The sequence below is a fragment of the Zalophus californianus genome, chromosome 1 (genome assembly GCF_009762305.2).
Source record: "Zalophus californianus isolate mZalCal1 chromosome 1, mZalCal1.pri.v2, whole genome shotgun sequence".
Classification (NCBI taxonomy): Eukaryota; Metazoa; Chordata; class Mammalia; order Carnivora; family Otariidae; genus Zalophus; species Zalophus californianus.
This window is the reverse complement of record NC_045595.1, coordinates 1,807,556-1,835,511: the sequence shown is the minus strand read 5'-3', so window position 1 is coordinate 1,835,511 and position 27,956 is coordinate 1,807,556. Positions and strand designations below refer to the sequence as shown.

Genomic DNA, 27,956 nt, shown 5'->3' with positions numbered 1-27,956 from the left:
CGCAGGCAGGAGGGAGGGGACAGAGGAGTGCAGCTGGGGCCCGAGGGAGGAGTGACTGAGGAGTCTCCCGGGCAGGTGGGCGAGCAGAGAAAGGGGGCACAGTGAGGGGAGGGCCAGGCCACTTTCAGCAGGGGTCTAAGGGCCCTGGGGGCCCAGTGGTGGAGGGCTGTGAAACCTGGTGCTGGTGTGTTTTGGGGGAGGACACTGGTCAGGAGGAAATGGGGGGTCTTGGTTAGAAGTCAGTTACAAGGATTGTGGAGGCCACTGGCCCCCTACTTTTGGGGGGGCTAATCATTTGGTGTATGAGGGGGGTAGGCAGAAACCCCTGGGTGACCGTGAGCTGGAGGAGAGATGGGAGTCCAGCCTACTTTGGGGTCAGCTTCTAGGATGTAGGGTATAAGCAGAAAGGTTTCATGGTGGTGACTGAATTTTTCAGGAATTTTTGGGCTCAGGAACGAGGAACCAAGGTGGGAGTTTTGGGGACGATGGTATTGAGGGATGTGGGTGGCACTTTGTTTTTCCTGGGGAGCGGGGGTTGCTAGGGGCTGGAAGGTGGGCGGTTGAAGACAGGCGTGATGAACAGCAGCTCAGAGGCTTCGATTGTTGCTAGGTGTCCGGGATGCAGCGACGCCAAGTTCACAAACTTGTTCATTCGGATGCTGAGGTCTTGCGGAAATGGGCTCTGGACAGCGGGCCTGTGTCCCCCTCTGGGCTCCAGCTGCTGGCGGGGCCGCGGGGCCTCTGGGAGTTTACTTTGCTTCTCCGCGAAACAGGCATAAGAAAGCTGTAGCAGGTACCTCACAGGACTGCTGGGGGGTCAGATGAGGGAATGCACGCACCTCGCATGCTCCTGGCACATGGCGAGGGGACGTGAGACGTTGATAATAATGTTCTAAATTAAGGTTTTTTTTTGGGAGGGGGGAAGGTGGGTGGGTAGAATTACTGGGTTGTCACAGGGGGAGGGGAGCGGAGGGAAGGAATCAGCTGGAGCTTGACTCCAGTCCTTTAGCCTTGGGGTGGCACATGAGATCACCCCCGGAGCTTTAAAAAAGAATCTCTGGGGGGAGAAAAGGTCCGTATCATTAAAAGTGAGGGAAAAAAACAAAAAAGGAAGAAGGGTCCGTGACCAGGAGATTCTGAAGTTTTGTCCAGAAGCAGGCACGTCTGCTTAAGAGAAGGTTGCATGGGTCATTCTGATCTACGTGTACCCCCCCCAGGAGCCATTCCAATGTGTACCCCAAAGGGGACCACTAGACTGCAATTATATGCTCTTTAAATACATGAACTCGACAACTGGAGCTCATATGATGGACCCGGGTCTCTCCACTTGGCACTGCTGACATCGGGGCGGGTCCCTGTCTGTGGGGTGCCAACCCTAAGTTGTGACGGCCAGAGCCGTCCGCAGACACTGCCCACTGCCCCCTCGGTGCAGAGTCACCCCAGTGGAGACGCCCCTGTTCTAGGCAAAACGAGGTTATTTTCCCCTTTGAAGACCATATCTCACCTTTGATCCTTAGGAAATTCGGCCATTCAGATTTGGGGTTGCTTTGTAAGTCATCTAGTGCTCTCATTTTGAGAGGAAAAACACATTTAGAGGATTTTAGCAATGCTGGCTTCTTTCTCGGTTAGTCTTCTGTGTGGCTTCTGAACATGCATTACAGGGATCTCACCCACGGATGAATTGCTAAGTCGCAAGCATTGGAAGATGCCAAAGTTTTGGATTTGTTTCTCTGTTTTTAACCTAGCACGTGAGGCTTGCAGAGATGCTGGAGTTCTATGGGTGATTCTTGGTCTCACTTTGAAAGTATCCTGTGACTGATGCCATTGTTTTCTGCTCTTGTTTGGTGCTTCATAAAGCGCGGGGCCCTATGGTTTGAAGGGAAGGACGATGCAATATGAATTACCTAACACACAGACTCAGCTTCGTGTTTCCTGAATGGATGCGATATTTTTGTACACCATGTAGTAGAGTAAGAAGCTGCTTCTTCCGTTCAAGGTGTTGTTACAAATTTTCTCATTTGCATTTTTAAAGAACAGTCTTTAAAATGGCATTTACTGGGTCAGTCCTGTTCCTGAAGCCCTTTGTAGTTTCCTACAAAAAGGCCGTTGTGTGTGGCCTCCATGACTCTGGAAGTTTCTGGAGCTTTCTAGAGAGGATGGTTACTAGGTTAGTTGCACAATTGCTGGGTGTTGATATAGAGTTACCCGCCCCCCCACCGCCCTGCTTTGTGGCCCCCCCACAGTAGCAGCCGGCAGGCGACTGCCCGCCTGGATCTCTGTTCGGGGAAGGTTCTCTCGCGTCCGCCGCACGCCGGGTCCTTTAAGGCTGGCCTCTGCCCTCCAAGGAACCTCCCTCCGCTTCCTGCTGTTTTTTCCACAGTTCTGGACCTGGCTTTTCCTTGCTTCTTCCTCATGCTACCCTTCGGCCTGGCCTCTTTCTCTTCAGGGTCTAGAGGAAAGGCATGGCATATGCCGCCCCGCACACGTTGGAGACCAGCTGGGGGCGCTGAAAAGGGGGAGTGACTTGTCCCCGGGGGGGCGGGGGGGGATGGCCTCTGCCCTCCTCCTCGTCCACCCTGCCAGCTGGCACGCGGGGGGCTTCGGGCAGCTCTGAGACTCTTCCAGAAACGGCTGTTGTTTTCCTTGAGAACTTTGCCAAGGGGAAGATCTTACTGCTTTTCATGTTTTCAATTGAGGTACAATTTCCATGTCATAAAACTCAGACATTTTAAGGATAGAGTTTAGTTTTGGGGGAAGTTTATGGAGCTGTGCAACCATCCCCATAAACCTTTAGAGCCTTTCATCACTCGTATAAGATCCCTATAACCATTAACCATCACTCCCTGTCCCCCCCCCCCCCCCGGCCCCCGCGAGCCCCCTTCCCGCCCACGGATGAGCCGGTTCCGGACGTGTCACCCACGTGGACTCACACCCCGCGTGGCCTTCTGTGTCTGGTTCCCTCCCTGCGCGTCGTGGGCTCGGGGTCCATCCCTGGGGGCCGCGCGTCAGCACCTCGCTCCTGTTCGTGGGTGAGTAATATTCCACCCTGTGGACGGACACGCTTTGTTTCTCCCTTCACCTGACTGTGGACATCTGGGTTGCCCCCGTGTTTTGGCAGTGAACAATCAAGCTGCTATTTAAGTGGCTTTTTCCTGACACTTGGTGGCCTGTTGAACCAAAGCTTGGGGGTGGCCCAGGGTCAGCCCTCCAGGTTCTGCGTCTCTCTTTTCCACTTAAGTGCTTCTCGGTCTCTGGCGCCACGCATCCTGGCTGGTGGGTTGGCCTTGTGGCCCGCTTAGGTGGGCGGCTCCGCACGGCCAGAATCTGCTCTCTAAGGCACAGATGTACCGTCATTTCCCCGCCACCTCTACCAACTCATCACCCACTTCACAAGATCGAAATGCCTCATGGAGCCTTGGTGGCACCATGGACGTTGGCCCTACCTCACCTTTCCACAGTGACCTTCACTTTGCCTGCAGAAACCCGCCCCTCCTGCCCCTCCCTGCCACCCGCTCAGCACCGGCCCCCTTTCCGGGATGGTGCGGTTTGCTCTCCCCTTTGTCTGAAGCCTGCCTGCCTGCCTTCCTTCCTGCCTCTCCCCAACAAAGGCTGCTTGTGTGCCTATTTTAAGCATCAGAGCGGGTGCCAGGCGCCGGGAGTACCACGTGAATGAGATGCTTGTGTGCATGCGTGGGGAGGCGTGGAGACGGGGGACCCAGGGCCATTCTGTCCCCGACCTGGCTCTCTGAGTGGGGGTCCCTGGGATGGTGGAGACCTGCCCAGGCCTGTGTACCCTATTAGCTCCACAGGTGCTGCAAGGAAGGAAGCCTTCCGCGGGTCGAGAGGCTGGGGTCCTGTGTGTAGGACAGGCCAGAGACGAGCTTCGCACTGACAGGTTTGCCAGGGGACAGGCGGGGCTGCGCAGCACCCCTTGTGCGAGCCCTGAGGCAGGACCGAATCTTCCACGTCATTTCACTCAGGGTCTCCCCCTCGGCACTGCTGACATTTGGGTCAGGTGCCTTCCCCATGGGGCTGTCCTGGGCACTGTTGGGGGCTGAGCAGCATCCCTGACCCCACCCCCTCAATACCAGGAGCACCCCCAGTCATGACAAACACAGGTGTCCGCAGACACCGCCCAGTGTCCCCTGGGGGCAGAATCACCTCTGGTTGGGAAACCCTGGGCTGAACTATTTCTAATAAGATTTTATGAATCCGTGATTGCATTAAAGTAAAAACGTATGTTTGGGGTTTTTTTAATAGACTATTTTTTAGAACAGTTTTAGGTTCATAACAAAATTGAGCAGAGGGATTTCCCATATACCACCCTGTCCCCCCTGCCCAGGTTCCCACATTAGCAGTGTCCCCATGAGAGTGGGACATTTGTTAGAGTCAGTGAACCTACACAGACACGTCATGATCACCCAGGGTCCATAGGTGACATTCAGACTCACCGTTGGTGTTGTACCGTGGGTTTGGGCAAATGGATAAAGTCACGCATCCACTATTATGGTATCACACAGAGTAGTTTCACTGCCCTAAAAACTCCTCTGTTCTCCACCGATTCATCATCCCCCCCCAACTCCACTATTTTGCCTTCATGGGCGAAGTGATAAGAATAGCTTAGTAACCTTGAGTGCCTTTTGGGAAAGATGTAACTGTAGGCTATGGAGTTTTCTATGAATTATTCTTCCATGTTCTCCACTCTAAGCAACTGTATTGTTGAATAGAAACAGGATTTGAACCTCTTATGTAATTGTAGACATTCGACCGGCCACATTCAGAAAAGCAAAATAGGTGAAACTAATTTTAATGGGACACTTTACATAACCCCTTATATCCAAAATACTGACATTTCAACATGTCATCAATGTGAAGAAGGTATGAATGAGCTATCTTCCTTTCTTTTGTACGAAGTCTTCAAAATCTGCTATGTATTTTGCACCTACAGATTTTGACGTCTCAGGATGAGCCCCGTTTCAGGTGCTCAGTGCCACATACTGGACATCACAGGTGTAGGAAGTGACTAGGGGAAATTTTAGGAGAAAATAAGACCTCTAAAGGTATATGAGTGTTGCTTAGCATTTGGACATGTTGTGGGTGGTTTTTAGAGCTACTCAAGTATCTGCTGGTTGAGAATGTGGATTGAAAGTCTTAGAAAGTCAGTTTCAGAAGAGGCCCCTAGACTGTCTAGTCCAGGGGATGGGAAACCATGGCCCTCGGGCCAAATCCAGCTCATCATCTGTTTTTATGTGGCCCTTGGGCTGAGAATGGTTTGTACATTTGAAGTGGTTTCAAAAAAAAAAAAAATCAAAGGAAGCGTAATATATCATGACATATGAAAATTATATAGAATTCAAGTTTCACTGTCCACCAATAAAGTTTTATTGTCACAGAGCCATGCATGTTGACGTGTTGCCTACACTGGTCTTCAGGCTACGACACAGGAGACCATGTAGCTCTCAAAGCCAAAAATACCAGTTCTCTGGCTCCTACAGAAAAAGTTTGTCAACGCTGCTAGTCTAACTGGCGGGATTTACAGATGAGGAGACAGGCCTGGTTTCATGGGTTCGTGGCAGTGCTGGGACTTGAACTTGGGATCTCATAGTTCAGCTTTATCCATTCATTTAAGCACCGGTCTTGGGAGAGCAAGTGACGCTTCACTCCAGAGAGTGGTCTCTGATGCTGTTTTGCTGGGAGCTCATAACCCCCGTGGCCTCCTGGTTGAGCAGAGGTTAAGGATTTGGGGACAGACGCGTAGGATGATTTTTTCCCCATAACGGCATGCCATACTTAGTGAGACTGATTATTTATTTTCTTTAGTGTCACAAGACGTAACAGCCAATCTTAGAAATAATGGCATCTTAGATTTGATGAACCATGGCTCCAAATAGATCCCATTTTAAAATGCCAGTTATGTTTATTATCACGTTACTTAAAGACGCACGAACATAAAACTGCGGGTAAATGTCTCATGTTCCTGGCTTTTAGCTATAAACCGAGAAAGGATATCGAGTAAATAAAAATAAAACAGCCCACAATGAAGCAGTGGTCTTCCAAACACATAGTCAGATGGACAATTTTGACGTCAGCCGATGGGCGGCTTTTTTAGAATGATGTCCAGGAGTGACAGTTTGTCCAGAGCCAGGCTTGAAAACCCAGCCGGGTCACGGTGAATTTCGTCGTCTGGAGCCAAGGGCAGTCTCTGTTCCACACCTGCTGAACTTAGAAACGCCTCTGTCTTTAGACTGAGCACTGACAAGCATTCATTCTTCAGGTAGGCTGAATTTTAAGTATTTGGGGCCAGGGTGAGAAATGGAAGGTTTGTTTTGTTTTGTTTTTCCTTTTGTCTCTTGGCAGACTGCCGCTTTGGGAATGCACGGTTGTTTCAATTGGCAGCAAGAGGCCGATGGGAGGAAACGGGGCTGGGGGGCTTTGTGGGTGGGCCGGACATTCCTTGTTGTTTAAGGAACAGATTGGCGCCCCGTCTTTCTTCTCTCTCCCTCTGTCTCTGTGTCTCACTGAAGAGTTCCAGGAGCCCCTCAGCTCTATGTAAAGGAAACAAAAGCATGCCCACAGCATTCACAAGCCTCGGACTCCTGTGTGTGGGTGTTTGGGGCTCAGGAGGACAGGGGACCTTGGTGCCAGCCTTGCCTCTGCCTCTCATTCCCACGTTGGCCCAGGCCTCTCCCCTCGCAGCTTCCAGTCCCCTAGCTGAGAAGTGGGGCCCGGGGTAAGGTAAGTGTCCCAGGGGGCCTCTGAGAAAGACAGTGCACTGAGTTCTGAGACTTGTTTTTTTCTTCAATAACATTTTACCTCTGGGCTGATTTTAGGTGTAAGAAAAGTCTCGAAGGCAGTGTGGAGAGTTCCCGTGTACCCCTCGTGACTGCCGTGCTAGCTAACGCCGGTATTGCCCCTGGAGCTCTTGCTGCCCTCAGGAGCTAACCTGTGCGCACTGCTGTTAGCCCAAGCCCGCGCTTTGTCTGGGTTTCACCACTTTCCCTCTAATGTGCTTCTCTGCCCCAGGACCCCACGCGGCACTACGCCCTCTGGGCTGAGACAGCCTCTCTGACCTTCCTTGTCTTTTATGCCTGGACAGTCTTGAGGACGCCCGGTTAGGAATTTTGCACAACGACTCCCAATCTGGGTTTGCTTGATGTTTCCTTGTGATCAGACCAGGGTTATGGGTTTGGGGGCAGAACACACCGTGGTGAGGACCCCTCTTGGCACATCACACCAGGGGTCCCTGACACCCACATGATGTCACTGATGGTGTTGACCTTGGGCACCAGCCACAGGTCGTGTTTGCCCACCTGCCAGGTGCTCAGAGGCCTGGATGCGTGTCCCTCCACCCTTCCTTCCTTGTGCTGAGGGAACCCCGGGCCCGGGACCCCTCGCTCTCCCATGCTGGATTCCCCATCCTCTGTCCTGTCAGCTCTGCGGTCTGTCTGCACGGCCTGATGTAAACTCTCTCCTGGCTCCGCCATAGCCAATGCAGGCTGGGCTGGAGATCATTTGGGGGAGTTGGGAAATCATTGTCTCACATGCTGTGGCCATGGACACTGCAGGGTGCTAGGGAGAACCCTCTCCCTTCTGATTTGAGACACGTGGGTCCCACTGTCCCAAACCCATGCATTGGTGAGCGGCATGAACGGGTCCCACTGCCGGTGACTGAGATAAGCATAAGCCGGCTCTGAGCGTTTGTCACAGCTCCGCGTAGGTGCTACGTTTTAAGAAAAGGAGGGGGAGCTTTAGCTCTAGGGGCAGAGTTGGGACCTGTGCTGCCCAAGGCTGGAAACCGCCTCACGGTGCCCGTGTTCCTACCTTCCCGACCAGCCCGCCTGTGGCCCAAGGGAGCACCGTGAGTCTTCGTTCACATGTCAATGCGGCGTCTGGGGAAAGCCAAGGATTGCTGGAAAGCAGGCTGTCTTGTGGGGAGGTGTTTGGGTGTCCTTTGAAAGTGGAGCTAGGCAGCGGGGGGGAGCACCCTGCAGGAAGGACGGGGTTGCCTCCAGCCACCCGTCCAGCCGCCCGGGGCAGTGAGCCGCCTGGCCTCAGCGGCCTCATGATGCTCTGCCACCAACCACGGGACGATGCCAGGTGCTGGGGGTGCAGCCATCCTCTGCCGTGCCCCCTGCCTCCAGGGGGAGGGGACCTGTCAGCTGTGACCGTCAGCGCAGATCGAGCGTCTGTCCCGTGCCAGACATCGTCCCCATTTACTTCTCCCTCCGTCTCTGCTCAGTGCAGCTCCAGTGTCCCACCCTGCTCTCCACACCCATTGCCACCCAAATTACCCGTAACATCAGATTCACCATCTTAACTCTTTCTTTCTTTCTTTTTAAAAATATTAATTTATTTTAGAGAGAGAGAAAGCACACAAGCCGGGGGCGGGGGGAGGGGCGGAGGGAGAGAAACTCAAGCAGACGCCCCCTGGGAGCCCGACGCAGGGCTCGATCCCACACCCCTGAGATCCCCACCTGAGCTGAAAGCAAGAGCCGGACACTTGACCGACTGAGCCAGCCAGGCGCCCCTTAACGTCTCTAAGTGCACAGCTCAGTGGCATGAAGCACAACCACCCCCACCGTCCGTCTCCAGAACTTTCCATCTCCCCAAACTGAGACTCTGTCCCCTTGAAGCACAGACTCCCCGTGCCCTTCCCCAGGCCCCTAGCACCCACGAACCCCCTTCCCCCTTCCCGTCCGCGGATGAGCCCGTTCCGGACGTGTCACCCACGTGGACTCACACCCCGTGTGGCCTTCTGTGTCTGGTTCCCTCCCCGAGCGTCGTGGGCTCAGGGTCCATCCACGTTCATATTTTCTGGCCGAATAGTATTCTGTTGTACGAATACATCGTTACTGTCTTTATCCCTGCAGCCATTGCTGGGTACTTGGCCTGATTCGGCCTTGTGGTTATTGTGAATGTGATGCAGTGAACACGTGTGTTGAGGCTTCTGTGTGGACAGATGCTTTCAGGGCTGGTGGATACGCGGGAGCGGCATCGTGGGGCCCATCACCTATTATTAAACTTATCGACCGTGCTTCTGTGCCTGGTGGGACTTTGGTCCATTTGCTGCTCCTTTCACTACTCAGCCCTGGGGGCTCTGGAAGGATTTGAGTTCCTCTGGCTGATTCCATTCATCGGCTCCCCCCCCATCCTCGTTTCTGCCTTGGAGCCTAGGTTGGCGGGTCCCTGTGCCCGCCCGCCCGGGACAACTTTCTCAGCGCAGCTGAATTTTCTCCCTGGTGCCCCCAGGGTTTCGCCCCTGTTTCCCTGGCCTGGAATGCCCTCTGCTCTGGGCACACTCGCACACTCCGCTTGCTCACTGTCAGCCTGCCCCTTGTGGGGCCGCCTCTCTGCCCCCGCCCCCACCGCTCTCATCTGCCCCCCACACCCACCGTTCTCCAGCACCCGATGCTCTGCACCTGCTGGACTCCCGGCCACCTCTGCCTGCAGTCGCCAGGGGGCCTGGCCCAGTTTTCTTTACACTGAGCTTCCATTTTTATTTGTTGGTGTCTCGCTCCCTCCCTCCCCCCTTCTCCTGCTCCAGGGCAAGGTGACTTGCTGGCCACTCCTGTCTCACTTCCCGTTGTGTGCAGTGATTCCCACCCAGGGCTGCACTGACCCCCAGAGCAACTCCCTGAGGTGCCCGTCTGGGGTCCTGTCTTCAGAGGAGTACACTGAGGTTCAGAATGGGGGAGTGTGCCAGGAAGGACCCCAGCCCTGGGGCTCCCCCACTTCGTAGCTCCTCCTGATTGCACCGCCTGCATTTTGCATAGGATTTTTGTGTCTCGGGGATGGACTGCCACACTTCTCCAAGCCGTGGAATTGAGAATGTGGAGCCGGTTCCTGGGTACCTGGTTCCTAGTATTTAAAAATAATGGGTCTCAGGGTGTCTGGCCAACTCAGTCGGTGAAGCATGCGACAGACTCTTGACCTCAGGATCTTTTTTTTTTTAAAGATTTTATTTATTTATTTGACAGAGACAAAGCGAGAGAAGGAACACAAGCAGGGGGAGTGGGAGGGGGAGAAGCAGGCCTCCCGCGGAGCAGGGAGCCTGACGTGGGGCTCGATCCCAGGACCCTGGGATCATGACCTGAGCTGAAGGCAGACGCTTGATGACTGAGCCACCCAGGCGCCCCTTGATCTCAGGATCTTGAGTTCAAGCCCCACGCTGGGCATGGAGTCTACTTCAAATGAAAATTTTTTAAAAATTAAAAAATTATTGGTCTCACATGAAAAGATGCTCAGTGTCCTTTAGCTCTCAGGGAAAATGCAAATCAAAACCACAGTGAGACAGCGCATCACCGCACCAGGACGGCCAGAATCCAACAAAGGGGCACTAGCAAGTATTGTCAAGGATGGGGGGATCTAGAAGCCCCCCCAGGGTGGGGGGAGCGCAAGGGGGCGGCCGCTCTGGAAGGCGGTCGGGCGGTTCCTCAAAAGACTTAAAACGTGGGGTGTCCGTCTGGCCCAGAGATTCCACTCCTCGGTGTCCACCCAAGAGAAACAAGAACCCGTGTCCACACAAAAACCTGCCCACCATGTTTGCAGCAGCAGGATTCACAACAGCCTCCAAGTGGAAACAGTCCAAGTGTCCATCGACAGATAAAGGGACACACACAGCGTGTCCACCGCGCACGGGAGTGTCCCTCGGCCGCCAGCAGGAGCGAGGCGCCCACACACACTGCTCCGGGGACGGACCCGAGCCCACAACGCTCAGGGAGGGAACCAGACACAGAAGGCCACGCGGGGTGTGAGTCCACGTGGGTGACACGTCCAGAACAGGCTCATCCGCGGACGGGAAAGGGGCTTGTGGGGGCCGGGGGCTGGGGAAGGGGGTAAGGGGGGGTGACAAATGATGGGGCGGGGTTTCCTTTTGGGGAGATGGAATGTTCTGGAAGTAGTTAGAGGTGATGGTTGCACAACTCCATGAATATACTAGATGCCATTGAAATGTATACTTTGGTTAACATTATAAATTTTCTATTTTGTGTACTCTATCAACGCCCCGCCCCCAAACACCTCTGGGTCTAAGTGGTCCTATTTCAGAGCATGCGACCCTTGCATGTTAAGGGGGTTAAGGGTGATGGAGAATGGCTCTGTCTTCTTCCCAAGAGCCCCTCCCCTCCCTCCACCTTAGGTCAAGCCCCGTGGAGCTGTGATCACAGGCACGTTGTCATTTATGACCCGTCCTTGTGAGTATGGCACAGGGACGTGAATTCCTCTGCGTCTGGGGCTGCTCAGCAGCCACACCCTTGACTGTGGTCTTGCCAGCCCTGGGCCTTCAGCAGCCACGCGTGCAGCAGGTTGGGAGGGCAGGGAGGTGCTCCGGGGTCTCTGGGGGAAACTGGTGAGGAAGGTTAAGGTGTGGCACTGCCGAGGAAGAGGGCCCCGGGGAGTAAGGTACAGAAGAGGTGAAAGGTCGGGAATTATGGGCCTTTCTGGAACCTTCTGGAACGTGGAGGGCATTGTGGCATAGTGAGGCTTCGGGGTTGGAATTGCTGCTCAGCCCTGGGTGACATTCTCCCTGTGTGATTTGAATCTCTCTGTTTCTGTTTCCCCGTGGGCACAAAGGAACAGGAGTCACCCCCGGATCGTCCGAAGGGTTGGGAGGGTGTGGTGGTCGCTGTTCTGTTTGCACTGTTATTACGAGTGTTTAATATTAACAGCCGCCACCACAGGCATCAGACCCGTTCCTGGCGGCGTGGGGGCAGAACCACAGTGGCTGGACTCACTGGGGAGCCAGACGGACTGTCTTGGGAAGCCATTGATCCCTGGTTGTTGAAGATGGCGTGGCAGAGGCTGGGTGGCCCCGGGCCGCAGGTGGGGGTGGGATTCCGTGGTGGTGGGTGTGGACCTGACACCAGAGGCTCCTCCGGGAGCTGAGGCTCCTAGCGGTGGGCCACCACGAAACCGATGGGGTCGGAGGTGAAGTGCGGAGGGAGCTGCCTGCTGCCGTGGCCCCACCAGTCTGGACGCCCGTCTGTGTTGCAGAAGGGGAAACAGGCCCACGCATTTCATCCCCCCGTCCCAGGTCAGGGCCCTTGTGGGAGCAGAGTAAAGACTTGGTCTCATTTCCCCACGACAGGTATGCCGAGCGTGGCCAGGTTGCCGGGGATCCCCGACGGACAACCCGCCGGGTGGTGACCGTGCCGTTCCCGGGTGGTTGCGTTCCGTGGTTTCTCCATTACGCTGTTGTGCCTCCGTGCCCAAGCCCATCAGTGGATGCTGTGTGCCCTGAGACACGAGTGGCCACAGGGGCCCCTACCTCAGGGCCAGGGGCCTCTGGTGCCGCACATCCGCCTGGCGCATGCGTTCTGCTGCGGCCATGTTGGCATCAGCTGCAGCCACCCACCCCCTTTCCACTCAGAGCCTCACACAAGGGACTGGACCCCAGGCATGCCGTTTTCCAAAGGGTGCTGACCCTGCCACCAACACCCATACGGAGGCCCTGGTGGTCAGATGCTGGTGGCCGAGGAGTAGGAATTTCTGGCTGGGACAAGAAGGCTCGTGGCGTCCCAGTGACGGTTTGTGGGGGCGTGGCAGCACGCAGGCCACACTGGGTTCTGGGGAGGGCGGCGTCCTGTCTCCGCTCGGGCGGGAAGTAAGGGGAATGCTGGTGCCTCACCACGGAGGCTTCAGAGGGCGCAGGGCTGACCCTCCGGCCAGCAGTGCACCATGCTGGGCCTGGCTCCCCTACACCCCCAGCCCCCAGAAAAATTAAAAGGAGCTGAAGCCTTCCTTGAGTACTCCCTCCATGCCAAACTCCCTCCTGGCCACCGACGTTGTTGATCTAACCCTTAAACCGGGACGGCCCCACCCCAAAGAATGATCTGGCTCGAGTGTCCACAGTGCTGGGGGCGAGAGACCCTGCCTCCCACGTTTCAGGCGCGTGCCCTTGTTCCCAGCGCTCCGGGTCGGAAAGCCGAGCAGTTGTAAAGCCTGCCCCAGGTCATAGGATGAGTACACAGGGACCACAGTGTTGAAGAAGAACCCAACCAAGTCTGAAGCCCTCGCCAGCTTCCTGGGGGCTCTCCCTCCGTGCTTCCTCACCTGTAAATGGGGAAGTGAGAACACGTAGCTCAGAGTCATGGTGGTGACGAGCTGAGATCGTTGCAAGTGCCGTGGGTGTACCATCTGCTCTGCGGGGTTTCGGTGGCTTTGTCTTGCAGGTGCAATTGCCACTGAGCACTCTGACCCTCCGCCTGGTGCTTCTCCTCCAGACGCGCTGCCTGGGAGCCAGGCTCTCCCCTTGGCACTGTTGACATTGCGGGGTTCTCAGGCATTGTGGGGGTTAAACAGCATCCCTAACGCCCACCCACTCAATGCCAGTAGCCCCCTGCCCCCGGGCGTGAACACCCCAGCTATCCTCGGACACGGCACAGTGTCTCCTGGGGGCAGGACCGCCCCTTGTTGTTTGTAAAGGGATCAAAGCCAAAGAAAACATGTTTGAAATTTTGGGGTGCTCTGGGATATCCAGTTACCAGAGGGACACTCGGGGCTCACAGCTGGCTTAGACTGCTCGGGAGACGCACAGCGGAGTCCTGTCTCCAGGTGATGTTCCCGGCCATCTTCCCTAGGGGAACTCTCCAAAGCATATATGGAAATGTAATTAAGCGGCCGTTTTTCCCTTTGTGGCGATGACACAGATTTGTCTCTGTAATAAAGATGAAGGAGTCCCTTTAGATCTGAGGGCCAGACTGAGCAGGGTCACCCCCATCCCCGTCCCTGCACTGCTGACATCGAGGCAGGTCACTCTCTGTGAGGCGTCCCAGGCGCTGGGGGAGCTGAGCAGCATCCCCGGCCCCACCCCCTCGATGCCAGGAGCATCTCACCGTGACATGGCCTAATGCCCCCTGGGGGCAGAATTGTCCCACTTCCCCCGTTGAGAACTCTGTGCAAGGAATATGTGTTTTTCATGTGTTTGTCTTTGTGCCCTCTAGGACCCTGGGGAAGTGCTTTCCTAGCAGTTCTGTACACATCGAGACTTGCACAGGAACCAGTTTAGGTCACGGCTGTCCTTCACAGCTGTCCTCAGGAGAGGGGCCATGCACGCCGGTATTTCTGGTGTCTAACCAGCCTAGTCTGGGAAGTGATGGTCCCTGCTTCTTTACCTCTGAGCAACCTCTCCTTCTTGCTGGCCAGCATTTCCTGGTCTTTGCGGTTACCGGTTTTCATTGGGTAACACTGAACGTGGCCATAGTCCTCACCCTTCCTCAGGTTCCCTGAGCCCTGGTGTTTCACGAAGCCCACACTCCCGTTTTCTGTGATGGTTCAGGGGTTTAATTAGCCCCCTCCCCCCCACCGCAGCAGAGAGACCCTTTAGTTTCCACGGTGCATCTGTCCCCAAGAATGTAATCTGTTTTGGTTCATTTACGAACACATCCAACTGTTAGGGTGGTTGGCACGGTTGGAAATATGTTTGAAGAATACAAAGCAGTTTGCAACCCCATAGCATTTTCCATGTGTTAAAACATTACCAATCCCAAGTATGTAAAAATCTGGATTTTATCTATTCTAGTCTCAGCCAGAGGGGGAGGCGTTATAGCAGTTCCGTTTTAAGAAAAATAGTACGATATATATATAATGTATAGTGTTATTTCCTGAATCAGTTTTTCTTTTTGGTGGTATACAACAGAATAGCTTTCAAACTCCGTGCTGTACAACAACTGCCTGATGGAGTATGTGCTGTTGAGCGCAAGAATCTGAGTTATGAACATCAGCTGAGGAAGTCTGTGTTTTCTTCCCCCCCCGCCCCCCAGATTTCACATCGATGCAGGTGTCCTCCGCATTACCAATCACCTTGGGAGAATTTGTAGTTCTAACATGCCGCACTTGTGGGTGCCTCCAAGAGTGGGCTGTGCTGCTCTCGTATTTGCAGATATACAAATATGTAGGTTTCAAGTAAATTGCAGATTTTTATCCTTTTTTCCCAAAGATTTTATTTTAGAGAGAGAGAGAGAGAGAGAGAGAGAGAGTGAGTGCATATGAGTGGGGGGAAGGTGCAGAGGGAGAGAGAACCCCAAGCAGACTCCCCGCTGAGCATGGAGCATGACTCTGAGCTCAGTCCCACAACCCATGAGATCATGACCTGAGCCAGAATCACGGGTTGGACACCCAACTGACGGAGCCACCCAGGCGCCCCTTCATTTTTATCTTTTGAGGGTAGATTTGATTTTGGGAAACAGCCTGTATTTATGTGCTAAGCTACATAACAGATCACTACAAACTTAGTGGCTGGAGACGTGTTTATCGTCTCCCTGTTTCTGTGGGTCAGGGATCCGGGTGCAGCTTAGCTGGGTCTTCTGTTCAGGGTCTGTCAGGCTGCAGACTGTCAGCCTGGGCTGTCGACTTGTGTCAGCTGGGAAAGGATCCAGCTCGGAGCCCTCTCACGTGGCTGCTGGCATGGCTAAGTTTCTAATGGGCTGTCACCTGGAGGCCACTCTCAATTTTTTGGCTGCTGGTCGGTAGGCAACCTGCTTCGTCACAGCAGCAAAGGGGACAGTCTGTCAGCACGATGGGAGTTACTTTGTCACGCCAGATAATCATGGAAGTGACATCCCATCACCCCTGCCATATTCTAGAGGTTAGAAGCAAGCCGCAGGTCCTGCCCACATTGAGGGGCAGGTGCCGACACAAGACATGAGAACCAGGAGTTGGGGATCACGGGGGGACCATCTGAGTGCCTTCCAGCCAGCCAGAGGTCAACAGGAGCGGGCCGATTTGGGTTGAGTGGGAGATGTTATTGCTAAGTTGTGGGACCATATGTCACAGGTATAAGATTTTTACTCTCTCCAAAGGTGATGCCCAAGGTGCATCCAGAAACATTATGAGATGGCATATTGCTTTGAAAGAGTTCCCCAGGGTGGCTATTTGAAGGGAAGAATTAATGACTTAATTCTGTCTTGTGGGTTAATTACCCAACTTATATCACCTTGCTTGGATCACCTCGTTTGTTAGTGGGGAATTAGAGACCAGCCTCTGCGCTTTTGGAGGAAGTGAGGATGGAATGAGAGAAGGAATCATGCTCCCAATATTCCTGGATCTGGAGTCTTTTAGCTGTGGCCTGCATCTGGGCCATGCTGCTCACCAGCTGTGTGACTTTGGCAAGTCACTTAACCTCTCTGAACCCTCATCAGCAAAATGGAGATGTTAGACCTTAGGTTATAAGGTTGTTCTAAGGATTAGGGACAACATTATCACAACAAAGTGTGATAAATGCAATGTGGTATCCTAGATGGGATCCTAGAACAGAAAAGGGCCATTAAATAGTGGAAAAACTGGTGAAATCTGAATTTGATTTGGTTAATAGTAATGTAGCAATGTTGTTGTCTTGGTTGTAACAAATGTACCTTGGTTATATGAGTTGTTAACATTAAGGGAAGCTGGGTGAAGGATGTAGGAACTGTCTGTATTATCTTTACAACTCTTCTGCAAATCTAAACATATTCCAAAGTAAAAAAGTTTATCGAAAAATAGAGAAGATTCTATTTTTCACCTTTACGATAGGTGAGGAGTAATAAAAAATAATACCAGTGTTGATGAGGGTGTGGACAGGGGGATAGTATAAAATGGAGTAATCTTTCTCAATAATAACTTAGTAGTATGTTTTCAAAAACCTTAAAAATATTTAATGCTCTCTGATCCCATAATGCCATCTTTAAAAATGTAGACTAAGAAAGTAATTAGAGGTGGGCATAATGATGTTCACTTTAGCATTACTTGTAAAGCAGAAATTGGGAACAGTCTAAATACTGATAGTAAGGAAGATGGTTCATCAATTATGGTATATTAACTCGATGTAAATATATGGGCAGCCATATATTTGTTTTCATATATTCTGTTTTCAAAGAATACTTAGAAAATGCCAATGACTGGGGTGTGTGGGTGGCTCAGTCAGTCAGGTGTCCGACTTCGGCTCAGGTCACGGTCTCAGCGTCCTCGGATCAAGCCCCATGTCGGGCTCTCTGCTCAGCAGGGAGAGCCTGCTTCTCTCTCTCCCTCTGCCCCTCCTCCCCATTCCTGCTCTCTCTCTCTCTCGCTTTCTCTCTCTCTCTCAAATAAATAAAATCTTTTTAAAAAAGTAAAAAAAAAAAAGAAAATGCCAATGATAGAATGTTAAATAAAATTGCAGAGAAAAAATACCTAGTTTTTCCCTTATAATTAAGAAGCTACTTACTGAAGCCAAAAGCTCAGAGCTAAAAGCTTCAAGTTTACTTTTCTAGAAAGTTTGTGGCCAACACCTAGTAAGTTATGTGTCGAGGTGTTCTGTATGGTGCCTGCTTTTTGTGGGAGTACTAGGCTCCTTCTTTGTATGGTAGCAGGTGGGCCTGCCTGCTCATTGACTGCATGTGATTGTCCCACTGCCTACTGGGAAGCAGGTTCCTGGAGCTGAGCTCCACAAGAACTTGATCTCCAGATGGTCTCAATTTCCATGGAACAGACTTTTGTTTTGTTTTGTTTTAAGATTTTATTTTTAAGTCATCTCTACACCCACCGTGGGGCTTGAATTCATGACCCTGAGATCAAGAGTCTCATGCTCTACTGACTGAGCCACCCAGAGACCTCCGTGGAACAGACTTTTTATTTTATTTTATTTTATTTTATTTAAGATTTTACTTATTTGAGAGAGGGAGATCGAGAGTGTGCAGAAGCAGGGGGGAGGGGGAAGGAGAAGCAGACTCCCTGCTGAGCAAGGAGCCTGATGTGGGGCTCGATCCCAGGACCCTGGGATCATGACCTGAGCTGAAGGCAGATGCTTAACTGACTGAGCTGCCCAGGTGCCACTGGAACAGACTTTAAAGCACGGGTTGGGCTGTGCACTTGAATTGAAATCTGTCCTCATGTTTCCTGTGGGGGAGTCCATAGCTGCCACTTTGTTTGATTTCATAACTTGGATGCCATCTCCTATCCCCAAACTGTAGTTCTTTCTGTCTTACATATTGGTCTGCATTGATGGTTGTGTTTGTTTTTCCCTCCTAATCATGAAGCTTTCTCAGGTTTCCCATTTCTCTGCCTCCTTTCTCTGGGGAAGTAATCTTTAACATATTACTTCTTCAGTGGTCATGTCTCTAAATTATATCTTCCATGCATCTGGGTTTCTCAGCCTAGGCACTCTTGGCATTTTGGGCTAGATAATTAATATAATCAAATCCCCAGTTAGTAGAAGTAATTTTTGAATTATCAATTGTGCTTATGGTAAATAAAATTAAAAATTATATGTAAGGGTATAAAACAAAGAATAAACCTCCCATTCCTCAGTCCTACTCACCATTGTAACTGTTAACAGTTCTGCTTTTTTTCTAGAATATTTTTCCCTTGGCATATGCAAGTACATGTACAAATGTATCTTTTCAAGAAAATGTTGTAATTCAGCTAGCTTGTGCTGGTTGATGTACCGGTTTGCAGTTCTTGGTACTTACCAATGTCTTGGGTCTCTTACAGAGTTAGCACTTATAGGTCTGGGTGTATGATAAGCTATTACTCCTTCCCTGTCCATCAGGGGCTCACCCCTTCAGCACTGTGGACACTGGGGCTGAGTCATTGTTTGTGGGCCGTCCTGGGCACTGTGGAGGTTGAGCAGCATCCCTGGCCCTACCCCTTCCATGCCAGGAGCACTCACAGTGTCTCCAGACATTGAGTGTCTCCAGTGGGGGGATTCACTGGGTTACACCAGATCTCTCCCTTCGTGAACTTTAGAGTTAAACCTGAGTTTGAATTCTTCCTTTTCCTCTTAACTGGCTTTGGGCAATATTTTGTGTTTTGTTTAGCTTAAAAGAAAAACCCCAATCAAACAGCTTTTTTCCTTAACGAACTAGAAAAGGAGTGGTTCCTGACCTTGCAGCCATATTGATGTGAGGGTGAAGTGGCATCAAGATCCTCAGGGCCCCAGCTCAGAGGGCAGCTGTGGTCACTGTTATTGCTTGGGAGTGGTGCCCACTGATGTGGTTTCAAGGCCCTTCTTGGCTGGGAGGCTGCTGGGGGCCAGGGACCTCTGTGCCCCTCTGCCACCATGAAGGGCTAGGCTTATGTCCCCCAAGGGGCTCCCACCTTCTAACCATTTTTGCCATTGCTCTCCTACTTGGGTCTGCTGGTTCATAGACTAAATAAACCCTGTCCTCACGCCTGGATGCTTGACCATCCCAGCAGTTTTTTTTTTTTAATTTCTAAAAAAATTATCATAGCTATATATTTTATATTTATTTGATGGTCACTTCTGAGTGGACAAGCCCGTTGAGTTTGGAAGACACATTGAGCCTTTAACAGCAAGTTACAAGGCAATCGTGAACATCCTGCAATGTGTTATAGCAATACACCTAGTTTGCACTTTGCAAACCTTTCTTTAAAATAAACTTCCCTTATGTAGTTTTGAATTTACAGAAAAGTTGCAAAGCCAGTACAGAGAATTCCCATATAGCCTACACCCAGTGTCCCCTGGTATTAGCATCTTACATCAGTGTGGTACATTTGTCACAACTATTGAACCAATATCAATACATTATGATTAACTAAAGTCTATACTTAGATTTCCTTATTCTTTCCCATCTCCCAGAAGATGTCCCTTTTCTGCCCCAGGACCCCACCCAGGACCGCACATGACATTAATTGTCATGTCTCCTTAAGCCCCTCTGGGCTGAGATGGTTTCTCTGACTTTCCTTGTCTTTCATGCCTGGCCAGTCATGCAGAGGACAGGTCAGGAGCTTTGCAGAGCATCCCAGATATGGGTTTTTCTGGTGTTTTCTCGCATCCCGACTAAGGTTGTGGTTTTGGGTAGGAACACACAGAGGGGCTCATGCCGTCCACAGCTGATGTTGACCCTGATCCCCTGGCTGAGCCAGAACCCAGGGTTTTTAAACTTTGAATTACTGCCAACATTTAAAAATCAGGTAATTTTATAATGAAAGACCTCCCAGCTCCCCAGGATGCTTGGAAGAGCTGACGACATCAGGCCACTTCCCATGTGGTGACAGAGCAAGCCAGGTGTCCTCTCTCCAGGACCCCACATTGTCACCACCTGCCTGCCCTGGGCCCATCTTACACTTGTGACCCCAGGACGGGCCCGCTGGAGCATGGCACACTCCACCCCCCAACCCCACCATGGCCCTCCACCCTTGTAGGGGAATGTCCCTGTGGCAGCTCATTCCCACACACAGCCCCCCAAGGAGGTGACTGTAAGTCAGAAAAGCGTGTTGGAATACAGGGGAGGGAAAGTTACCTGGGAGCACTTTGTGGTCAGTGTGAGGGACATGGCTGGCCGCTGCTGGCCATGTGGGGCTCAGGGCCACCGGCATCTGGGGCAGATGGAGAGGTGGCCTCGGGCCTCCTTCCTCCACACTGTCATCATTGTCGACTACGCCTGGGTCTTGGCCTTCCAGCTCCAGAGGTGGGAGAGAAGAAGTCCCTGTGGTTATAAGCTGCCCGGCCTGTGGTCACTTGTTACGGCCACCCTGGGAAACGCATACGGTTAGTGAGGCTCAGATCAGGAAGGACGCAAGCTTCAGGAAACAGACGGGCCGTGTGTGTGGGACTTGCTGGGCGTGGCCTGTCTCGAGGTCTCAGGGTTGCTGCACTGGAGTTCTGGTTTTCTGGCACCACTAAACCCCCCTGGTTCAGCCTCCAAGTGTTGGGTGGAGTCAGATCTTGTGGGTCCATCCAGGAGTTACTTTTAGAGAGCAAGCAGTTTCCCTATTTGCCACTGCCCAGAATCTGGGGACATTTTTCACGGTCACGGCTGGAGTGGTCCTGGTGTCGAGTGGGTGGGGCCAGGGATGGCGCTCAGCCCTCCAGATCGCCCACCCCCCCCCCCCCAGAGAGTGACCTGCCCCCAGTGCCCACAGTCCTGGGGGGAGAAAACGTGGAGCAAGGTGACCTTCAGTTTCCGGAACATCCAGTGGGTCTCAGCACCGGGACCCAGAGTGGTGCCGAGGCAGCTGGAGCTCCGGGAGGATGAGCTTATGCTCGCTCAGCACGTTTTGCCCTTGGGAGGCCGCAGGGCTGACCTGCAGAGTCAGGCGAGCCCCAGAGCCCAGAGCAGAAGCCTCCACTGCATCCCACGTGAGAGCAGGGTCGGGGTGACAGCACAGCCTCCACACCGGGGCCTCGAAGGCTGATGGGCTGGCGTGCCACCAGCTGCCACTCACCGACAGTCCCCGCACACCTACGACAACACACGCTCCCTGGAAGGCGGATGGCGGGGGCAGGCCCTCTTCTGGCCTTGGGGTGGGGGAGCACGGGGCAGGCCTCCTGGGCCAGAACCAAGAAGAAGCAGGCCAGATTTTACTTACTTCCAGGGAGCCTGCCTGTGTTGTGTGCATTCCTTCAACAGCATAGTCATTGCACACTTAGACTGAGAGTCTGAAAAGGAAACCCTGCAGGGCCTTGAAGTGGTGATGCAGGATCTCCCCGTGAGGAGTCCACAGACTTTCTGTAAAGGCCCACAGGGTAGGTATTTTCAGCTTTGCAGGCCAGCTGTCTTTGTTGCAGTTGCCAGGTTCTGCCTTTATAGGTACAGATGTGCCATAGATGGTGTATAAGTGAATAGGCATGGCTGTGTTTGAATAAAACTTTATTTACAAAGCAAGTAGTGGGCCAGATTTGCCCTCCATTCCCTGATAGATCAGCATTGCCTCCTTCCCAATTCAGAGGCCTCTCCTTACTAAAGTGATATTTGACACACAACTATCCCTTTCTTCTCAGGCTGGTTTCATCTCCTCTCTGAGCCTCAGTTTCCCCATCTGTAGAGTGGGGATAATTATACTCCTATGGGCTATGTGTAGATTGTTAGGTATTATAGGATGGTAGTTCTCATCTGGGGGGATTCTGCCCACAGGGGACACTGGGTGATGTCTGGGGACATCTGTGGTTGTCACGAACGGGGGTGCTCCTGACATGGAGGGGGTGGGGTCAGGGATGCTCCTCCGCCCCCACAGTGCCCGGGACACCCCTGCAGAGAATGAACCAGCCCTGAAGGTGGGCCTGCGGGCCCAAGGGGGAGAGACCCTGGTGTAGATGAAAGTGTCTAATAAGGTAACTTGCAAAGACCGGGATGCCATGTTCTATTAGTTCTTTCTTTCTTTGGCCCACAGCTTCCCTCTTATTTTCCAGAATTCTCCATCCATAAAACCTTTGCTGTCCTCCAGGCCCAGGCGCTGGCTGCACACTCAGCAGGCCTCCCAAGTGAATGTGCCACGGTGCCCAGGTCGGCCTGAGGTGTCACAGAGGCTTGCTCCAGCAGGACCCCGTGGTGGGTCCACCGTGGCTGCCCGGGGGTACTGCTCAGCCACCTGTCTTCCCCCCACCCTCCTACCCCACCCCCCGCCATCCCTGTCATAAGAGCAAACTTCCCCTGTTGATTAGCATATCCTGTTTTTAGCGTCTTTCTCTTCTAGGTTTTATATAATCATGTCATTATTAGGCGCTGTCACAGGGACTTAATGCTCCCTCAGTCACACTCCGGAGCGTTCCGTGGCATCAGCAGCTAATTGCCCGTTGTCACTGTCTTTTCTCTTTTTCAGTAAACTCATTTTAGAATAATTTGAGATCCCCAGAGAAATGGGGAAGGCGGCACAGAGTTCCCACGGAGCCCACGCCCAGGTCCCCTGCGGTCCCCATCTTCCCTCGGGTGTGGTACATTTGTCACAGATAATAGACCAATATCGGCATGTTGTTATCCATACCTCAGATTTCTCTACTTTTCCCCTAATTCTCTTTTCCTGCCCCAGAACCTCATCCAGGACCCCACGTGACATTCACTTGTCACATCTCAGGCCCTGCTGGGCTGCGGCGGTTTCTCAGACCTTCCATGCGCATGAACCATGTCCTGCTCAGGGGGTGGGTCCCACGGTCTGTTACCCGTGGCGATTTTGCTCACCAGGTCTAGACATTCTGGGTGCCCTTTGCAGCCAAGGCTTGCTAGCCAGTTGATAAAGATGAGGTATTTACGACCAAGTTGGGGGATGGATTTTTTCAAGGTGATGGGAAAGCAGCCACCCTCTTAGGAATTTAAAAGTGGCACCTCTGGGGTTGTGAGTGTTCTGTGTTGCGGGAAGGTCTGAGATCATTTCGCTGGGTGACAGTCTGGGGCAGTGAGCTTTTCCACGTGACCCACGCACGGTCTAGTTTCGGGATGAGATCGGAATGCTCTCTCTGCAGTGATGCTATGAGCATCTGCGGCTAAAATAGTGCCATGTTTTAACAGACCATCTTCTGCTCCGGGGGTTGCAAGCTGCAGCCTATGGGCCGGCCCCAGGCCTCCTGCTTTTGTAAATAAAGTTTTATTGGCACATGGCCACACCTGTTTTTCTACTATAGCCAGGTCGCGTAGTAACCACAGAGAACACCTGCCTCACACAGCCGAAAGTATTGACCATCCGGCCCTTCGCGGGAACACTTTGCTGGGCCCTGGTGTTTTTGTCAACAAAGCTGGTAACTCAAGTTCTAAGTGATGAAGAAGTTGTGGTGTGTGACTTAACTCTGTGACACGTCTTATATAACGCAGAAGCTCCGATGATGAAGCAGTTGTGCTCTGTTAACAATGTCAGGCACTGATTGTGACATCTTACAGATGTCCGGCTCTCTATTCTTTTCAAGGATTTTATTTATTTATTTGACAGAGAGAGAGACAGCGAGAGCAGGAACACAAGCAGGGGGAGTGGGAGAGGGAGAAGCAGGCTTCCCGCGGAGCAGGGAGGCTGATGTGGTGCTGGATACCAGGATCCTGGGATCATGACCTAAGCCGAAGGCAGACACTTAACGACTGATTCACAGGCGCCCCCAGATTTTCAGCTGTTTAATCTGGAAAGCACTCGTCGGGTAGGTGCTCCCGTCGTCTGTGTTACAGATTCGGAAACTGAGGCACAGAGGAGGCCGTGAGCCGGGAAGTCGGGACACACAGCGCGCCGCAGCGCTGCCTCTCGGATATAAGAATACGTGTCCCCACCCACCCCCTTCCGTGGGACTGTGTCACCATTTTAATTCTGAGTGGAAAAAGAAATCTGTTTCTACATACTGTCTTTTCTTTCTCTGTCTCCCTTTTTTGGTCAGACATTGGCCCTCTCCCAAATCAACTGCCTGTCCCTACATACGTTACAATTCCAGGTGGTGGGGGTTTGTTGACCTCGCACAGGGGAGCGGTCCTGCCCCCTGGGACACAGGCGTGTCTGGGGACGTCTGTGGTCATCACAGCCGGGGGCTCCTGGCATCGAGGGGGTGGGGTCAGGGATGCTTCTTGGCCCCCACTGCACCCAGGACGCCCCCGCGGAGAATGACCCGGCCGTGTCAGCAGTGCCAGATTTTGGGGGAAGAATTGAGTCAGATCCCTGCCCACAGGCAAGGGCAGAATAAACCCCGATGGTCCTGGTGGGAGCCAGGTGACCCCCACCGGGCTGTGCGGGGGAGGGCTGGGAGGGCCTCCGTGTGGCCATGGACCCGAGATCACAGGGCAGCCGCACTCCCTCCGCTCCCAGAGACTCCGCCTTCTGATACGTGGCTCCCGGAGGCCTTTAACCCTGGGGTCAAGCAGCCCGTACCCTTGTGTCCTGTCTGACCGGGGTGTGATGGCACCTGCCCTGGGACTGTCCTGGCAGAGCCCGGGGTCAGCCATGTCACCTCCCCCCTGGGCGCCTCCCCACGGTCCCGGCCCCCAGGCTTCTCCTCCCCCTCCATTTGCAATCAGAGCCTCAGTCAGGGTGACAGATTTAGATGGTTGCTGTGGTGACGAGGGAAGGCTGGGTTGATCGCTGCAGTGCCTAAAGGACAGGGCTGCATTGCTATATCGAGCCTCCTAGCAGGCAAGCAGGCGAGCACTCCTGCCCCATGCCGGGGGGTGTCAGCACGCGGCAGCGGGGGGCACGTCAGCATGAGAAGTCGAGGGGGCTCAGACGCCCCCGTCCCAGCCACTCATTTCCTGGAGAAGTGGACTGTAGCCTGGGCAGGGGAGATCTGCCCTCTGCCCTCTGCCCTCTGCCAGGTCGGGGCGACCCATCTCAACTGGGGGTGTCCTGCCCCCCTGGGGCGGTCGGGGGTGCCTGGGGAGATTGGCCTCCTCACAACTGAGGTGGTCTTGGCCTTGGGCGAGCGGGGCCGTGGGGTGCTGCTCTCCCCCCCACAGCGCCCGGGCGGCCCCACGGAGAGTCAGCAGTGCTGGGGGCGGGGGGAGGGAGAGATCCCGCTTCAGAGGGAAGGAGGTAAAGGCAGGGGCCTCGTTCAGTTTCAGAAATTTGGTGCTGGCATTTATGTTGTGATAATTCGTGAAATCACAAAGATTTCATTTTCTCACCCCTGTTGTTCGGCTGCTCTCCCCTCGTTGAATTTCTCGTGTCCCACTGGGCTCTTGTGTCTCCCCACATTATCAGGCCAATAGATGTTGGGAAAACAAGAAAATGAAAAACCCAGCGCTGCTCAGTGCTTACCATTAGACACCTGTGATGGTTGACCAGACGTCTAGGTGAGGACGTCAGGTGAGTCCATGCTGACGGCAGGTGTATCAGCTCTCCGCTGATCCAGGCCCCGTCAGTGTCACGGCCCTGGTGTCAGGGCCCCGGTATTAGACCATGTTGGTGTCCGGCTCCCGTGGGTGTCTTGGACAGTGATGTCTGCCTGGTGCCATCTTGCAGAAATCAGCTCATCACCGGCCACAATAGGCTTTCCGTTGGCCAAATGGGATTTGGGAGTAATCGAGGGCAGAGGTTTGGGACTGATTCTATTAGGGCTCTGGTCCACTCGGGTCCCTGGGCCTGGGGGATGGCTCTGGTGTAGGTTAATCCAGGCCTGAGCGTTCAGGAGAGGCTGATCCTCGCTGAACTATGTTGTTAACAATACTCACAAGAGCTTTGGGGGAAAAAGTAGGAAATGCATTTGGCCAGGACTGACCCAACTTCTCTCTGGGTCTGGTTCGTAACAGCTCGTTGAAGGAATCACTGGTGAAATGTGAGCACTTAGTGATCATCTGGCCTAAGACGGGCTCCCTCTCCCCTCCCGGCTCCCTTCCTCCTTTCTAAAATCGGAATTCTAATTTGTCTCTTCAAGACCCTCTCTTAATAGACTGCTTTTTAGAGTAGCATTAGGTTTATGGAAAAATTGAGCAGAAAATAGAGTTCCCGCATAGCCCCCGCCCCCTCCACGTTTCCCCGTCGTTACCATCTTGCTCTAGTGCTGCACATTTGTCGTCATCGATGAACCAGTATTGATACGTGACCGTTAACCGAAGTCCCAGTTGACATTCAGGTTCAGTCTTTGCCCCACCCCTCCCCCGGCCCGGGAGATTGGTAACAGGGTGCTACCCGAAAAGGGATTTAACCCCCAGGAGGGGACAGGGCACTCAGAGGTGGCAGCAGCTCATGGCTAGTGTGTCCAGTTGGGCACAGAACCTCAAATAGAAGCTTCAGGAAGCTGTTGGGCAGGCTGTCGAGCAGGGCTCCCCCTCTTCCCTGCAGGGACTCCGTGGTCATCATCATGACTGGGGTTGTCGTGGCATCGAGTGCCTGGGGGATGCTGCTTGGTACCCCCAGTGCCCAGGATGCCCCCACCCCCACAGAGAATGACCCGCAGTGCCGGGACGTGGGGGGACCCTGAATTCTAGAGGGAGGGACAGTAGTGTTTGCACACAGCAGGACTGTGCTAACCCTCTGGAAAAATCCCGGAGGCTCTGATTGAGCAAAGTGGGTTGCGATGCGCCTTCCTCCCAGATGAGACGTCCTGTGTCAGTTGGGGCTGGCTCCTCAGTTCCTTAATCCAGAGATGCCGACCGTAGGCTCTAAGAGGCGCAGCCCAGCGTGATTCCTTCATCAGAGGTTGGCCTGTCATCTCCCCTAACATCCGGGTTCACAGCCCTGCTTTTGGGAGTTTCAAATCTCCAGGGTTGGGAGCTAAGAGTCCCGCTGCCCGTGTCCCCCACTCACCATTCGGAGACATCAGGCTTCAGAATAACGAGGGAAGTAGAAACCACCGGGAAATTACTGGTGGAAGCCCCTGGAGCCTTGGCTTGTGATTCGTGTGTTTTGTCTTCCCCTTTCCCATGGACAAACGATGCCGCTGATGGCCAACACCGGGGGCCTGCATGACCAGGCTCACCGCAGCCATGCCTGCGCTCACTGAGCCCCTGTACCTGTCCCACACGCTGCAGCGGGGTTCCAGCCCTTCCCGAGTCACAGCCAAGCCTCCGGGGGGACCTGGCCTTTGCCACCCAGCTCTGTGGGGGCGACCTGGTCTCCGCAGGCCTTCCCTTAGCACCGACTGGGGGTCAGGAAACCCCAGGGTCATGGCTGTGTGCTGTGTGCGTGGGGTGCGGCCCCTGCACGGCTGGGTCTTGCCCCTCCCGGGACACTGGACTGGACCCCGGCATGGGCCCGGGGGCCCCTCGGGAGCTGAGGACCGCGTCCAGGAGTTAGTGCAGGGGCTGCACCACCTGGCAGATATCCTAAAAGCCACCGAATTGGACACTTGAAAGGGTGAATGTCATGGTCGGTGAATTTGATCTCAGTGTAAAGGAAAGGGAGAGAAAGGAAGTGTGTGAACAAGAGGAAGGTCCCAGGTCGTAAGAAGCGCTGCCCAGGACAAATGGTGGTGGTCCTTCTGACGCGGGCGCCCCGATGGCCACCGTTGGAAACTGTCCGTTTCCAGGTGTGATTTATCTCTCCCTCGGCACCGGGCACTTTCCTCCAGAGCTTTCTTTGTGTGTGTCTGAGGTCTGCCTGCCTCCCCGGCAGCGCCTCGGGCCAGGGTCTGCGTGGGGTCTGCAGGGTCTGCCGTAGTTCTCAAGTTCGGCGTAATTTTTGAACGAGGGATCCCCGATTCGTTTGGCTGCCAGCTCTGCAAATTCTGAAGCAGGTCCTGCTGCCGGGTCCAGCTCCTTGTGCCGCTGCTGGCCCTTCAGGAGGGCTTGTGGTTCCCTCTGACGGGGAAAGTGAAAGCCCAGCGTTTTTGCCTGGTGAAGGTCACAGGGACAGCCGGGAGCCGGCTG

General features: G+C 53.4%; 1 protein-coding gene across 2 annotated transcripts in view; it reads left to right on the top strand.

The window, feature by feature from the left end:
- The window catches only part of GNG7 (G protein subunit gamma 7), a 120,400-nt gene that overhangs the window by 845 nt on the left and 91,599 nt on the right, over window positions 1-27,956 (top strand). Inside the window, exon 1 of one of the 2 annotated variants that reach the window (XM_027582599.2) lies at window positions 641-793. The exons of the other annotated variant lie outside the window; for it this stretch is intronic. The gene's annotated coding sequence lies outside the window, so the exon portion shown is untranslated. Of the gene's footprint in view, window positions 1-640; window positions 794-27,956 lie in introns of those variants that run through there. 2 annotated transcript variants of the gene reach the window in all.